General features: G+C 35.5%; 1 protein-coding gene across 2 annotated transcripts in view; it reads left to right on the top strand.

Annotated features, from left to right (window-relative positions):
• Window positions 1-18,074, top strand: part of LOC134578057 (phospholipase A2 inhibitor 25 kDa subunit-like) — a 101,740-nt gene that overhangs the window by 10,879 nt on the left and 72,787 nt on the right. The gene's annotated exons all lie outside the window — the stretch shown is intronic.

The raw sequence follows: 18,074 nt of genomic DNA, 5'->3' as shown, positions 1-18,074 counted from the left end.
TATTTCTACAATAAGCTATTCAAATCCTCGACATCCAGTGTGGACGCCATTCGCAAAGACCTGCAGAATCTAGACACCAGAACATCGCACGCTGAAAATAAGATGGCAGAATACGCTGAAGCACACAATGATTTAGCTGACCATGTGCAGCAACTAGAACAAACTCAAGCCATGGGACTAAATATACCAAAAACCACCCATCGAGAACTGTAAAACATGTATCCATATATAACTGACAAACTTAGTTTTCTAGGAGTGGCCTTTTCCCCCACGATTCGCAACTTACACAAATCTTAAACTGCTAGGTTAACTTAAAACACTAATGTGCAATTACCGAAAAAAAGTATTTATCATGGATTGCCTGTATGGCCACTGTGAAAATTATTACAATCCCAAAGCTTCACTATTTGTTTCAAACCCTTTCTATACGTATCACCCTATCTTATTTTAAAGAAATTAAAAAAACTAATCAACCAATTCCTATGGGCAAACAAATTTACAAGGGTGGCAGCAGGTGTATTTACAAGAAATTTAATGATGGTGGCATGAGCTTACTGAATGTCAAGATTTATTATCAAGCGGCTGTAGTGGATCAATGGTAACCCAACCCATTACCTTCGCTAATTCCTTCACTCAGCCACTCTGGAACCATTAAAACCTGTAGACATCCATTCCCCCAGTAACCAGACGAAACAGAATCCTAAGTTTATTCAGGCCACACACGGCCTTTATGCACAGATCCCTACATGGGGTCTCCAACACACAAATACAAGGTTTTCAATCCCAGGATCCTCTGTGCCTGATAATTGCGTGAGAAAAATCTATAATCCAATTATCTGTCAGGTACAGAAAATCAATACAAAATTTACAGTACCCCAAAAGTGCCCCCACCATACTCAGAAATCCCACAAAAAGTACATCTCCAGATAACCCCGATCTGAGTGTATAGCATATCCAAATATCACTCAGATCGGTTTGGTGAAATGGGAATGCCTCTTTTCAAGCCGGTAAAGTTTTGACCGGCCGGACAAGAGGCAGTAGCCCAATACAGTTCCAGGGGATTTTGGTGCTTTTGCCGGTCAACTTTTGGGAGCTCCTGCGGCCGCAATAAAGGGTGCTCTGTCTGGCTCTTGGGTAGCATTTGTTCCCCTAAGTCTCAGGTATCTTCACTCCAAAAAGCACTCTCCTGGTCGATTTCAAAATGGTTCAAAACCACAAACAAAGTTGTCCGGGAACCGCACTGTCACCTCATGCTGAAAACAGTTTCATAACATTCACGGCTAAGTCCCGCTGAGGTGAACGGGAACCCACGACGTCTTTGTGCCAAATTTAGTTCTATGGCAGTCATGGCTAAGTACCGCTGGGACTATTTGTGGGTTTTGTTCATGCAAACACTCGCCAGAGAGCCAGCGTTCGGGGCTATTCGCATGAAAGGAAAGTGCCAAAACAGGGGCACCAGGGAAAGCTACTAGTGGTGCTGGGTAGGGTAACTCCCAAACAGTGTCCCAGACCTGGACCATAGCCGGTGGGCAGGAGGCTGGCTTCTACACTTCTCCAGGAGTTTGTGGCAAACATATGTGGGAAGGAGCATTTGTCACAGGGTCAATAACTAGCTCTATAGTACCAGCACAGATTCAACACATTCCACCACAGTGGGTTAGAATGAAAAACATGATAATACATGGACATTTACTTACCTCATTACTATGGCTGTCAAAACATCTTAGAAGCAAAAATGTGAAAATGCTACCCACTACCTGTCTGACTGCTGTTAAGTCTGGTATTTTGTTATACATTTTACATTCACCAGCATTCACTCAAGGTATGCCACATGCATTCTTTGTTTATATAAACTTCAGCCAGGGAGTTTCTTGTTTACATTGCCTCTTTGCTCTCTCCAGGTAAAATAAACGTACTTTGTGCAAAGAACAAACAAACTCCAACTGAAGGTCTGTACTATAAATGTAACAGAGAAACACAACACCTGATTGAAACATTACCCTGAATGGAAGGAGTTTGTGATAGAGCTTGATAGCTCTGGACATGGGAGTACTCTGTATATTAGTATGCTGTTAGAATACTACATCTGTGTGCTATAGGTTTATTATCACCAAGTACAGTATACATTCTGCCCTAGTAAACTGAAATGCAAACTTTAAAATGTAGTTAGAAATAGCCAATTTGGTCAAATTTACAACTTACATATAGTCAAAATATAGCTTGGGATCAACAGTGCTCTCCTGGTGATCCTGAAGCCACGGGTGAAAAGTGCGTATTGTAGTGTATTTGACCTATGATTCAAATCCCAGCAATGCTGTTGAAACTCAGTGCGCCGGCAATTGCAAAACCTGTCACAATCCTAATTAACGAATCATTGGTGTCTGGATACATACCCAAACTTTGGAAGACTGCGAGAGTAGTACCTATAAACAAACATGGTGACATTACTTTGGTTTCTATCTATCGCCCAATATCATTGCTCCCTATCTTGGAAAAATACGTCCGTATGCAACTATGTGAGTATTACCAACAATCATATTATCGGACCCCTGACCAATCAGGCTTCCGCACAAATCACTCAACTACAACTGCCCTCTTAAAAGTTTGTAATGACATCCAAACTGGCTTAGAACAAGTAGACCTAACTGGAGCTATTTTCTTTGAGTTTGCCAATGCCTTTGACACAGTAGACCATGACATTCTACTACAAAAACGCAAAAACTCAGGTATAGGTGATTGTCCGCTAACCTGGTTTCAATCATATGTTTTGGATCGATCGCAGTATGTGTCCATTTCTGACAGCGACTCCCTCCCTCTCCCAGTCACGTGTGGTGTTCCCCAAGTTTCCATACTCGGCCCCCTACAATTCAGATTATTCAGAAATGATCTGCCTAACGTCTGAAATTCTCAACTGTACACATATATACAGATGACACTGCAATCTACGCTAGTAAACCCAATCTACCACAGCTTGAGGCTGTGCTCAAAGGCCAGTTCTCAGAGGTGGAAAAGTGGATCACAAAAAACTAAATCTTCCTAAACACTGACAAAACTGTCACAATGATCTTTGGAACAGTACCTAAATTACACAAATTACAAGATTCCCATCTGAGCATCAACAAAACAAAATCAAATAACACACTGATCGCAGTCCACTCTTTCAGATACTTGGGTATGTCGTTAGACCCCAATCTATCTTTTGGCCTCCACATAGAAACACTTGCATCAAAACTTTATCCTAAACAAGGTGCCCTGTACATAAACAAATCCTGCCTATGACCCACTGTAAAGGAGTATTGCCGCCTCTTATAACCTCCGATCCAGTACCAGCACTTTATTTAGTCCACCTCAATACAAAAAGAAAGCTCGATCCTCATGTTCCTACAGAGCACTGAAATTATGGAACAACCAACCCGCACACTTTAACCCCTTAAGGACGCAAGACGGTTCAGGACCGTCATCGGCATTTTTGCGTTGCCGACCGACGACGGTCCTGAACCGTCCTAAATTTAAAATGTACTTACCCGATCGCCGTCGTTCCCCTGACGGCGATCGCTGGTGCTCCCGTTGTGGGGAGACTGCCTGCAGCCCAGACAGTCTCCCCATGGCGGATTAGGACCCCTGGGGCCATGTGATCGCCCAACAGGGCGACCACATGGTCACAATAGGTGTCCTAGTCTCTGCCTGCAGGGGGACTGTCTGTGCTGACAGGCAGTCTCCCTGCAACTGTAAAATCATAAAAAAATTTAAAGTGAAAGGTAATAAAAAAAAATATCATTATATATGTGTATATATATTATATATAGACATATATTATACCTATATAATATATGTCTATATATCATATATATAATGTCATGCTAAGTGTATTTTTATATTAATATGTACATATATTAATATAAAAATACACTTATAATTAATTTACACACGTATATATATAATATATATAATAACTATATATATATTGTATATATATATTATTATAAAATACGAATAATAAATAATTTAAATTAAATTAAAAAAATTAAAAATAATAATAAAAATTAAAAAAAAATTATATATCTATACGAAATGTTATTCTAACTGTATTTTGATATTAATATATATATATTTATATCAAAATACACTTAGAATGAAATTGTATATATATCTATGTATATATAAATAAATAAAAAGAATACGAACTATTCATATGTCCATATACAAAATGACATAAATAATTATATAAATATACACGTAGACTTCAAATATATAAATATGCATATATATTTAAATTCTACGTGCGTATTTATGTAATATTTTTACATAATTAAGTTATTTTATTGATTGCAATTTAAGGGACCTGCCTGCCAACCCAGGCCAAAAGTCTAGAGAATTTAATTTGCTAGCACTGTATTTTACCCTGTAACGTTCTACGACACCCTAAAACCTGTACATGGGGGGTACTGTTTTACTCGGGAGACTTTGCTGAACACAAATATTAGTGATTCAAAACAGTAAAACATATCACAGCGATGATATTGTCAGTGAAAGTGACTTTTTTTGCATTTTTCACACATAAACAGCACGTTTACTGATGATATAATTGTTGTGATACATTTTCCAGTTTTGAAACACTAATATTTGTGTTCAGCAAAGTCTCCTGAGTATAACAGTACCCCCCATGTACAGGTTTTATAGCGTTTTTGAAAGTTACAGGGTCAAATATATGGGTCAAATATTTTTACATTGAAAATGGCCAGGTTGGTTACGTTGCCTTTGAGAGCGTATGGTAGCCCAGGAATGAGAATTACCCCCATGATGGCATACCATTTGCGAAAGAAGACAACCCAAGGTATTGCAAATGGGGTATGACCAGTCTTTTTTAGTAACCACTTGGTCACAAACACTGGCCAAAATTAGCGTTCAATTTAGTTTTTTACTTTTTTCACACACAAACAAATATGAACGCTAACTTTGGCCAGTGTTTGCGGCTAAGTGGCTACTAAAAAAGTCTGGACATACCCCATATTGAATACCCTGGGTTGTCTACTTTAAAAAAAATATGTACATGTGGGGTGTTATTCAGCGATTTATGACAGATAATAGTGTTACAATGTCACTATTGATACATTTTAAAAATATATGTTTTGAAACCGCAATATCCTACTTGTACTTATAGCCCTATAACATGCAAAAAAATAGCAAAAAGCATGTAAACACTGGGTATTTTTAAACTCAGGACAAAATTTTGAATCTATTTAGCAGTTTTTTTCATTCACTTTTGTAGATGAATAAAAGATTTTTCACATAAAAGTCAAAAAACATGTATTTTTTTCAATTTTTCATCATATTTTTTCATTTTTTAAAAATTAAATTACATGAGATTATATAAATAATGGTATGTAAAGAAAGCCCCTTTTGTCCTGAAAAAAACAATATATAATTTGTATATGAACAGTAAATGAGAGAGCGGAAAATTACAGCTAAACACAAACACCACAAAAGTGTAAAAAGATGCCTGGTCGCAAATGTACAACATCGCAAAAAAAGTCCAGTCCTTAAGGGGTTAAAATCTTCCCCAGGCCTTAAATCCTTTAAGAGATCCCTCTCTCTATATCTCAAAACAGAATGCACCTGTCATGGTTGAGTATATATTTCTTAAATATATAAATATGTAAATATGTTGTGTATTAACCCCTTCAGGACGGAGTCAATAGTACACGTTCTGATCAAAACAAAACGTAAACAAAAACTGGAATTTGCGCTATATGTCTGTTCACCCGTAGTTCCCCTCTTTCATATTAAATGCACCCACACTTATTATATATCATTTTGTTCAGGAGAAACAGGGCTTTCATTTCATATAAAATATTTGTATTTGAAACAATTTATTATGAATAAAATTAAAAAAAACTGTGAGACATTTGAATTTTTTTTTTAAATTTGTAGTTCCGCCTCACATTTTAGCTGTAAATGTCATAATACTGTTAGGTTTTACGGCAACAAAATGCACATATTTGTAATCAGCGATGTCTCACGAGTACAACAGTACCCCCCATTAACAGGTTTTATGGTGTTTTGGAAAGTTACAGGGTCAAATATAGAACGTTCCATTTTCAAATTGAAATTTGCCAGATTAGTAATGTTACCTTTGAGACGGTGTGGTAGCCCAGGAATGAGAATTACCCCCATAATGGCATACCATTTGAAAAAGTAGACAACCCAAGGTATTGAACGTGGGGTATGTTTAGTTTTTTTTAGTAGCCACTTAGTCACAAACACTGGCCAAAGTTAGCGTTCATATTTGTTTTTGTGTGAAAAAAGCAAAAAACTAATATTTGGCCAGTGTTTGTGACTAAGTGGCTACTAAAAATGACTGGACATACCCCATTTGCAATACCTTGGGTTGTCTACTTTTGCAAATGGTATGCCATCATGGGGGTAATTCTTATTCCTGGGCTACCATACGGTCTCAAAGGCAACATAACTAATCTGGCAAATTTCAATGTCAAAAAAATGAAATGCAAGCCTTATATGTGACTCTCTAACTTTCCAAAACACCATAAAACCTGTACATGTGGGGTACTGTTATTCTCGGGAGATTTCACTAAACACAAATATTAGTGTTTTAAAACAGTAAAACATATTACAACAATAATATAGTCCATAAAAGTGCCGTTTGTTTGTAAAAAATGCAAAAAACTTCACTTTTACTTAAAATATCATCGTTGTAATACAATTTACCAGTTTTAAACACTAATATTTGAGTTCAGCGAAGTCTCCCGAGTAAAACAGTACCCCCTATGTACAGGTTTTATGGTGTCTTGGAGAGTTACAGGGTCTAATATAGTGCATGCGAATTAAATTCTCTGCACTTTCTCCCTGTGTTGACAGGCATGTCAATCAAATTTTAATTAATCAAATGACATAATTATGTTAAAAAATTACTTAAATATACACGTAGAATTTTAATATATATGCATTTATAGGTATATAAATTCTACGTGTATACTAATGTAATCTTTTATGTAATTATATGTATTTATCTCTCTATATATATTTGCGGTTATTTGTATTTTATATATAGATAGATATATATAGAATGTCATTCTAAGTGTATTCTGTTTCCAATATATATATATTAATAACAAAATACAGTTAGAATGAAATTACATATGAATATATAATTTATTTTATATTTTGTTTCAATATTTTATTTATTTATTTAATTATTTTATTTATTTATTATTGTAATTATGCGTATATATATATAATATATATATGTAGATCTATTATATATATAATATATATACATATTATATATATGTAACGTCATTCTAAGTGTATTTTAATATTAATATATATACTAATATTAATATTAAAATACATTACGTATGACGTTACAGATATATAATATGTATATATATTATATATATAATATATATACATATTATATATATATAAAAAGGCATTTAATTTATTTTATAACATTTTAATATTTATTTTTTTACACTACCTACCAGCAGGGGGACTGTCTAATATTTTAAACAGTCCCCCTGCTGGCAGATCCATAGCCAGCTATAGGGGGCCATGTGATCGCTCATTTGCCGGAGGGGGGCTGCCTGGGCTCTCAGACAGCCCCCCAGAAGAGGATCGCGGCGGAGGTGAGTACACCTCTGCTCCTGGGGCTGCAAGCCGTTACGGCGTTCTATGCCGCCGCAACGGCTTTAAAGCCCTTTAAAGCCGCGACGGCATAGAACGCCGTAACGGCGTTAAGGGGTTAATATTGTTTTGTATTTTATTGTACCCTATTGTAACTATAAAATGTTTTGTGGACCCAGGACATACTTGAAAATGAAATAAATCTCAATGTATATTTCCTTGTAAAATATTTTATAAATACATAATAGATACCTGAGATGTTGACTGTCTGGCAAATGTGCAGGAATAAGGCAGCAATTTTCTAAGTCTAGTAGGGCTAGGGAACAGCCTTTTCACGTCTCCTCTTTTCACCTAAACATTTCACTTTCAATGTATTTGCTTATGTTTTATTGAGGGACATTGGTGGCTTAGGTACTAGGGAGACACCTACTGTTAAATATCTATTACTGCTACATCTTCTTAATTTACCTTTTTTATTGGCATCACTGGATTGACTATCATTTGTGAGTATTGACAACAGTGACACCTACAGCTTGATCATTATTATTACATTTTTTTTCTTACTTTTTTTTCCATCCAAAGTTGGAGAATTGGACTGACATCAACTCTAAATAGTCTATTTACTGACTTATCCAAGAGGGGTTTTTTTTGTTTTTTTAGCTAATTTGGCACTTATTACAGTTGATAATCAAATTGTGAAATATTCTGTACTTGACCTATTTAGCTAAATCATTAGGGACTACAGATTGTTTTCTCTTGTAAGGTTTATTAGTGTTTAGCATTTAGTATTTATTACTACTTTTTTTTTAAATAGAAATTTACAAAGCAAAATATAAAATCCTCAATACAAAATACTTTTGTTTTATTTTTATAGTGAGTACTGAAACCCCCTAGGTTTGGTGGGAGATTATGTGAGGCTAATGTCTCTATTCAGAAATCCCAAGCCATTAACTTACAAACCCAACCCACTAGCATATCCTATAAGGGAACTGGGAGAAAAAGCTAAGGTTACCACTTAAATGGCAATTTAATCTAACCTGTATAGCTACTAACAAACCTGTGCCTGTACAGCTACTAACAAAGAAAGATTGCCATTTTTCATTGAATAGGCAAAATAAAAAAGCTGGAAAAGTACTCATAGTATGCTGCCATTTTGGCAACTTTAGCCTTAAATATGAAGTTCGTGTCAAATCCACTTTGCATTTTCTACAATTATCATTTTAGTGAATAGACCTGAAAGGAAGAGTCAGTGAAAAAGAAAAAACAAAGAAAAAAAAAACACCAGGCTAATCTAAAACATAAAACATAACCTGTTTTGCTATTTCTAAAAAGTGATCTAGATGTCTCATTAATACAAAATCGCATTGGACAGGTACCAACAAAATCTGCAATGAGACATTTAGTTACCAGATATATTTTTAGGCTTAGAAATTATTTTAAAACTTGAGGGAGTAGGTCTAGAGTGACTAATTTTGCATCACTAGTGAACCTCAAATCCACAAAGGTTCATGCCACTCACAACACATGGAATCGAATCATATCATATCAGAAATGTCCTAGAATCAATGGTGATGGTTGGGGGGAGGGGGGCTGATTTGTTTGTTTTTTTTAGCCCCAGATCTCTGCAGTTGGTAGAGGGATAGCAGGATATTAATGTATTCTATTTATATCAGCAGCTGATTCTCAAAGTGGTTACTTGATATAAAAATAGATAAGGCGTCTTGGGTAGTGCTCTAGGATAGAAGTAATTACATTTTGATTAGGGCTCAAGCCTCATATCTTTATGGAAGCTAGAAATACCTCGCCTGGAATTATCAAGCACTATACTTTGCTTGGATTTTTTTCTGGTTTCAGAAGCAGGTCTGCAATCAAGACTCAAGTTCCAGATTGTAGGCAACTGTGCATAGAAAACCCGTAATCCATAGCTAGACTAACATGTAATCTTCATTCAATCAACTCATGCAGTTCTGCAGTTTCTGTACTCTGTATTTTCGTGAAAGGTATTTACAATTTGTCCCATAAGGATTCTATCAGATATTCTTAGTGATTCTATTACATACTCTAGAGGGGGGTAGGGTTATCTGAGAATACTCATCCACGTCCTGGTACCTGAAGTTCCTGCAGATGTGTAATGGGGACATTTCAGAGGTGAGTATTTTGAATGAAATATTTTCTGTATTTTAACTCCTATGTATGAGAATGTCCACATGCCCGTACGAGAATGTCCATGGCTCATTTACGCTACAAATTGGCATGTATATACCCATACAGAAAATATCTACACAATATGTATTGTTGTTTCAAGGTTCAACTCACAAATGGAGGTAAGATCATGAGCCTGTCAAAGATAATGATGGCAATCTCCGTTCACATAGATCCTCCGGACGTTAGATACATGTAACAAAAAATAAAAACCATAGTGCAGCACCTTCAAATCACAAAACACTCTGCTTTATTGGGTGCACTTACAAGATGTACGTAGTTAAAAATCCCATCAATAACATCAAAAGTTCTGGGAGCTGGATACAGGATAATGGTCACCAGATCTTCTTTCTCAGATAGATGTATATGGAAAAAAAAAAAAAAAACCAAGTATAAATAAAATAAATAAAGAAATACAAGTGCAGCATCAATGGGTAGGCCCTACGTGTTTCATCTCTCCTGTGAGACTTCCTCAGGGAAAATAAAGTGTAGCATGGTCTCCTAGGGTGCAGATTAAGTGTTTATAAATCTTAAACCCATCCAAATTCAGATCGTCGTCAGCCAATCAGAATGGGTTCCATCACCTATGCAAAATAATCCTCTCAATTCAGTTTGCACCAGAAAACCTTGCTGGAATGCACATGCATTCCACTTCCCAGTGCCGGTGTCATCTTCTTCCAGGGCACAAGTCAACTTAACCCAGAAGTAATATAGAGCATTGTAGAGGTCTTCTGTGGAACGCATATGCGTTCCACTTCCCGATATCTTCCCAATATCCCAAGATGCCCTATAATGCCCACTTTATTGCCCCTGAGAAAGTCTCATAGGAGTGACGAAACGCGTAGGGCCTTCCAATTGATGCTGCACTTTCACTTGTTTATTTATTTTATTTATACTTGTTCATTTATTTTGTTTTATTTATTTTTTTTGTAATAAATTTTTATTGAAACATTTTCCTTTTTCACAATAAAAGACAATTATGTTGGGTCTTAAGAGATTCAATTCATGTACAGTGTTACAAACAAAAAAATATTTGAATAAATTATTACACATTATTTGACATTGTACAGAAAGATAGTGTCACAATGATCCCATAGGAACCAGCATAAATAACAAAAATAAAATAAATAAAAAAAAAAAAAAAAAAAAAAAAAAAAACATCACCAAATTTTGGAGCAGATAATTTAGAGCATATAGTCATTTATTTAGATCCACATCTATTTTATATTCTATTTGATTTATCCCTTAGTAAGGCCAACAAATACTTCACAATAAAATACAAATATAATAAACTATCTAGCTAGAAGAGTGTCCAAATAAGCCCTTGTATTTTTTTAACCAATCTTTGTACCATTGTTGCTTCTTCGACATAAAAGTCGAATTGTTGATCAGCTCATATTCCATTGACATTTGGAACATGATCTGATCGATCAATAGTTGCTTGTCAAACGGCTTTGATGATTTCCAATGTCGCGCAATAATGATTTTAACAGCGACTAGGCAATGAATGGCAAAACAAACATCCTTCTGGGAATTGAAAGTCAGGTTTAAATGTAAGAGGGCCGCAGCGGCATTCTCCTCAATTCTATTTGTCGTCATGGCTGTAAAAATATTAAACGCCCATAACCATAAATATTTAACCGCAGGACAGGTCCACCATATATGTGTATAAGTACCTGGCTGACTTCCACATCTCCAACACGTTGGATCAGTAGAATCATATATTCTGGCCAGTCTGGCTGGAGTATAGTACCATCTATATAAAACTTTAAAATGGCACTCAGACAGGTTAAGGCAGTGTATATATTTATTTACCATAGTTAGAGAGGAGTTCCACTCCTCTACAGAAATCTGCAAATCTAATTCTAGTTCCCACCTTTTAATCAATCTGTGAGGGGATTCTTTAAGCAGCTCCAACAAGGACGCTGCCACAGACGAAATCTTTCTAATGGCTTGGCTTCGAAAAATAAATTCCAATTTCTTTGCAAATATATTAGATGATTTAATAACATTTTTGTGGATGAAATTTTTTAAGCGAAGATAAGTAAAGATTTCTCCGCCTGGAATATGACGAGTATCTATAATGCTTTGGAAAGGTACGATCTTATCTCCCTGCATAATGTCTGCAATCCTCAGTTTGTCAACATTATTCCAGTGCTTTAACGAGAAATCTTCTATCAGTATTTCCAATATGTCAAGCGTACATGTTTTCGGTATGGAATTATTTATGCTTAGTTTTTTCTTAATGTTTAGCCATTCTCCCAGCATCTGGGATAATATCAACGAGCTAGTTAGAGGAGAGTTTTTAAGGGAAGTCTTTGTAGTTGTCCACAAAGAATGTTGTAATTTATCCAAATGAGCCACTTTGGATTCTATAATATACCAGGGCTCAGAAACCTGTTTAGGATCCTGGAGAAGATAAATATGCCTGATAATATTCGCTTGGTAACTATATACAATGCTAGGGAAATTTAGACCGCCATTGCTCAACTTTTTAGTTAGGATCTTTTGAGTAATTCTGGGTTTTTTATAGTTCCAGATAAAATTGTTAAAACTAGATTGAATCATTGCCAACCAGGGTACAGGGACTTTAAGTGGTATCATGGAGAACAAATATAGCCATTTAGGTAAAATGTATGAGTTTATAATATTGATTTTACCCTGCCATGAAGTTTCTAAATTTCTCCATTTTTTAAGTTTAAGATTCATGTTGCGAATGAAAATCAAAATATTCCTCTCCATTATTACGGCTGGGTTAGCAGTTATAACTAGTCCCAAATAGTTTATTTCTGAATCTGTCCATATAAATTTGTAAGTGTTGGCTAAGGTAGTGACTTGTTCACTGCTCATATTCATGAACATTACTGTGGATTTATTAATATTTAATTTAAAATTTGAAATAATGGAATATCTGTCAATTTCAGACATTAAGTATTTCAGAGACGACTCTGGAGCGGAGAGCGTAAGTAACGCATCATCCGCATAGAGAGATATTTTGACATCCAGAGTATCCATTTGAACACCTCTAATTCGTGGATTGTTCCTGATATTAATAGCCAAAGGCTCAATGGACAAAATATACAACAAGGGGGAGAGTGGGCACCCTTGTCGCGTACCATTTTTAAGAGCAAACCACCCTGCAGTAATGTTGGGGCCCACAGTGCGTGCAGAAGGAGCAGAATACAAAGCCATTATGGCATTGTGTATCCAGCCTGTAAGCCCGAAAGCAGTAAGAACTTCAGCTAAGTAACCCCACCCGACCCTGTCAAATGCTTTTTCAGCATCTAAAGACAGGGCCAGGAGGGGCAACTGATCTCTATTGGCCAAATCTACAATATCTATTATTCTCCTAGTATTACTGGATGCTAACCTACCCGGTACAAACCCAATCTGGTCCGGATGGATCAGGGTCGTAATTATAGACTTGATTCTCTCCGCGATTATAGCCGCGTATAGCTTCATGTCTACATTAATTAACGCTATAGGTCTGTAATTGCTGGGATCGGTACTACTTTTATTTTGTTTTAATATAGGAATGATATTTGCTTGTAGTAGTTCGGTTGGAAAAGACTCGTTTATGGCTATTTGATTGAACATATCCGTTAGAGGTTTAATCAATAGAAACTGCATATGTTTATAATATAAATTTGTAAAGCCATCCGGACCCGGAGTTTTATTTATGGGTAATCTATTTATTTGGAACTGAACTTCGTCCTCCGAAATGGTTTTATTTAAGTTTAATAAATCCTGATACGTAACTTTTGGTATTTGCGTGTCAAGTAAATACTTTTTAATATCATTAACCTTAGGGGACAGTTTTAAATTATACAAATCCTCATAAAATTGGTTAAATCTTTCCCCTATTGAGGAAGGGGTCGAATAAACCTTTTGACCGTCTGTCAGTTGTTCGACTCTATTTTTTGCGTTGAAATTTTGTAATCGTTTGGACAGATTTTTATTAGCTCTATTCCCCGTATAGTAATTATTTAGTTTTAATTTATGAATATTTGTTATGATTTTCTGTTCAACCTTTAGATTTATTTGTTTTTGTAACCCTTTTAATTTTGTGTTTATTTCTGCAGAGGGATTCTGTTTATTAAGTTTCGATAAATTATAAAACTCAATATACAAATCACTTAAGGTCTTTCCAGTGTTGATCTTCATAATGTGGGCTAATTTAATTAAATATCCGCGCATAACTGATTTATGTGTACACCAATTGTTTGCTGGAGATGTATCGGAGGAGCTATTCTCCTGCCAAAAATATTTTAATAATTGGGTTAGTTCCTCCTTGCTCTTTGGATCATTAATAAGAGCATCATTCAGTCTCCAAGTATTTCGGACTGGGGGAGATTTATTTCCGAGCTCCATTAATATAAAACTATGATCTGACCAAATACTGTCGTTAATTTCACTTGTGTTGCATAAAGAAATCGAATTTGCATCCAATAGACAAAAATCAATCCTAGAATATGATCCATGTACACAAGATTGATGAGAGTAATCTTTGTCGGTTGGATGCAATATTCTCCATATATCATGCAGGTTGTATTGTTTGCAGATAGTATGGAGTTTTTTAGCCTGCTTAATAGTTCTTTTATCAGTTAGAGTGCCAAATGTATACAACTTATCCATTTTAGGGTCACTGACACAGTTAAAGTCCCCAGCTATAATTAGATGGCCTTTGTGCACTTTATCAACTTGACTCATTATAGACAAAAATGTAGCCATAGGATCTACATTCGGCAGATACACATTGACTAAAGTATAAACCGTATTATCAATGGCACAGACAATAATTATAAATCTAGCTTCTGTATCCAATTCAATATACTTAATTTCAACATTGAGATTACTATTAAAGATAACTGCAACCCCTCTTTTTTTGTTATTCGTTAATGAAGCATGAACAATGGTGGGAAACTTGTCCCCTCCCCATTTCTGGGTACGATCCTTTAACCAATGAGTTTCTTGTATAAATGCCAGTTGTATATTATGTTCAGCTAACGAGGCATACAATCTTCTCCTCTTTCTATTTGTATTTAAGCCTTGTGCATTTAACGACATAAACTTAATCATATTTTTCATGTGGAGTTTTCAAAAGTATTTGATGTACTTGGACCCCACGTCTAAAGTCAAAGAATTGGACAGCTACCATCATCAAGAGTTTCTCCAAAATATCATATGCTCCAAAATAAAAACAAAAAAAACAAATCAAATACAAAAATATACCACCCATAATAAAACAGAATTGGATCAAAATTGATCCAATAGCCACAGACAACATATAACGAATATAGAAGAACCTAGTTCCCTAGTTCTTCCCGTTTCCTCCTTGTCCCTCTTTTCTCTCTTGCACTGTGAATTTCAGATGGTACTAGAAATTGACAGAAACAATGTAGTATCACTACACCAAGAGGGGCAACCTCCCAGAGAAGACTAACAACAGCCTCTTAGAGTCTTACGTCCACTATTTCCATTTAAGTCAGGGAAAGCAGGATACCCTTAAACTGGTCCCACCTAACGTATTCTGTGTGTATTAGTGTCAATACAGTTAACCAGACAGGGTCATTATATAAATGCAAAGAGGGGAAAAATTTGATATGCCTATCAATTATCTGTATACAGAGAAAGAACTGAGGGTATGATTGGGTCTGGTATGATTTCCAACAACAAGGGCATAGGCCATAGGAGATAAAGTTTACCCGTGCCATTTATCGGATTCTACTGTGGGGCTAGTTAATTCAGATAAGCCCCCTATGACCAGCGCTTATACCTCCCAATATATATCACCATTAGGTAGTCATGCCATGATTTCTCAACTTCATATTCTATTCGGTGCTTACCCATCTACCCCCACATCTTAATAGAGTAAAATAGCAATGGGTATAAATTACATGCTTCAAAAAAAAAGTCTTATTTTACCTTAATTCGTGTATCCCCGCCAGCATTGACATTTTAAAGAATGGAATTATCATACAAATATAGTACCATTGTGCCCATGCAGATTATTTGTGCACATTTATATGAGTGTGCATAGCAGATTTCTATCTAATCTATCCCCGCAAACATCCTTCCATATTTGTTTCCGAATAGTGATAAATTTAAACTTTGACAAATTAACATTCTTTTCCCTTTACCCATTTTCATATTTACACACAGTGTTGTCTTGTGGTAGTAAAACAAAATTCAATGACTATAACAATTGTTTATATTATAGAATACCGTGTCTAAATATCTATAAGCCATAGCAGTTTAATTTGCGAATGGCTTATAGAGTTGCTAATGTATATCAACTTGCCTATACCAATATACCGTGACATCTTAAGTTTATCTGTGAGTTTACAGTTTCTAATGTGAATCTGCATTAGCAGAGTAATTATTAATCTGCAGATACAGAGAAATAATGAAAAGTGAATAGTGAATCTATATTAAATCAAACATTTAAATCATTCTTTTCTTCTCATCTAGTGAATCGTCTTAAACAAGTAAAATCCCAATCACCTTATCATCCCCCCTGTTTATAGCTATTGAGTAACCATGGCTAATTGTGATAGCTATGTAATCTGATCCCCTATGGGGCCGTCAGCCTAGACGTTCTAATAATAGTGAGTATAGGTAAGTTAACGTATCATACAGTATTATCCAATGGTAGTAAAACAGACTACCGTAAGTATATCACTTATAATATATATAGGCTGTTGTATTCGAGGAGTGGGACATTATCCGTATTGTAGTACCATTGAGCAATTGTTTAAGGGAGTTTTTTCTTTTTTTTTTTCTTTTTTTTTTTTTCTCTTTCTTTCTGCTTTCTCCCTGAATAATAATCACTCTCCTAGTTTTTTTTTTTTTTTTTTTCTTGTTGCCCTTATCCCCTCTCCCCCCCCTTCCCCAGCGTAACACTTCATTTCTCCCCGTATGCGTTGTATTCTTAACCACTTAATGGTGCTGCTGCATTAATTTCTTGCCCTTAAGCCATTCAACCAAGTCCATATTGGTATCAAAAGTCTCTCTTTTGTCTTCATATGTCAGCGAAAGTTTCAAGGGGTGTAGCCACCTGTATCTTATATTGTGAGATCTAAGTATTTGGGTTGCAGAACTAAATGTTTTCCTTTTCTGTCTGGTTTCATAGGAGAGATCCCGAAACACCTGTACATTTTGATAACAGCCAGAATTGATTTGATTTGTTCGAGCTGACCGCAGAATAGATTCCTTAAATTCATATGAAACAAAACAGGCAATGATGTCCCGTGGAAGATTTTTCTGAATTGATTGGGGTTTAGATAATCTATGGCAACTATCTATTAATTGGTCGTGTGGATCAAACACAATACCCAAAACTTCTACGAAATCCAGCAAGGTTTTTTTTAGATCTTCTTGTGAGTCTTTCTCAGGTATATTCCTGAAACGTAGGTTTTTACGCCGACTGCGATCTTCCAAGTCAATTATTTTGAGTTCTAATGCCGAAATCTTGATTTGGGCATTCGTAGTTTCTTGCATAAGACTTTTAACTTGAAAATCCATTGCTTTGAATTGATCCTCTATTCTGTGCATATTAGCAGCAAGAGCATTTATTTCTTGTTTAATTTCTGTTTTAATTGCTGCTGCAGTTGTAGCTAATTCGATCTTTATTTCATCCAAGTTCGCTCTGAGGGTAGTTTGTAATATAGTAAGTGTAACTTGATCTGTTTCAACGGATTTTCTGCCTTCAGCCTCGGGAATATCAAGGCTAGTGTCTGTATCATTCACTGTCAATTTAGGCTTTTTATTCTGTTGTGGCGAAAAATAAGTGCTCATTGATTTGTCTTGAGAAAGATCTTTTTTATCTTTTCTTGATGAGATCTTAGTGTCATTAGGTTTTCTTGAAGCCATATTGAAGAAAAATAAATCCGGGTTAAGGTTGCACACCAGTAAATATGGTTGCTCTTTAATTATGATTGTATAGACAAACTTAGCGTTGCACTTGAAATTACACAGTGGTATACAATTACCCCGTTTGTATATACGTTGTCACACAAAAATATGTATGTAAAAAATGTGTAAAAAAATATGAATATGCCCCTCACACTCAGATATATGAAATAATTTGGCTGACTTTGGTGGGGTTTAGTTGTACACTAATACACTAATAGTGTGCATTCCCATTCAGGATGTATGAGTAGACAAATAGAGAAATAGAGAAAAATATAAATCCTTGGTCAGAGGAGCAGCGTTTGCCACGTGGGAAG

Source organism: Pelobates fuscus, chromosome 11 (genome assembly GCF_036172605.1).
Source record: "Pelobates fuscus isolate aPelFus1 chromosome 11, aPelFus1.pri, whole genome shotgun sequence".
Classification (NCBI taxonomy): domain Eukaryota; kingdom Metazoa; phylum Chordata; class Amphibia; order Anura; family Pelobatidae; genus Pelobates; species Pelobates fuscus.
The sequence above is the reverse complement of the archived record's forward strand: the minus strand, read 5'-3'. Positions and strand labels throughout refer to the sequence as shown.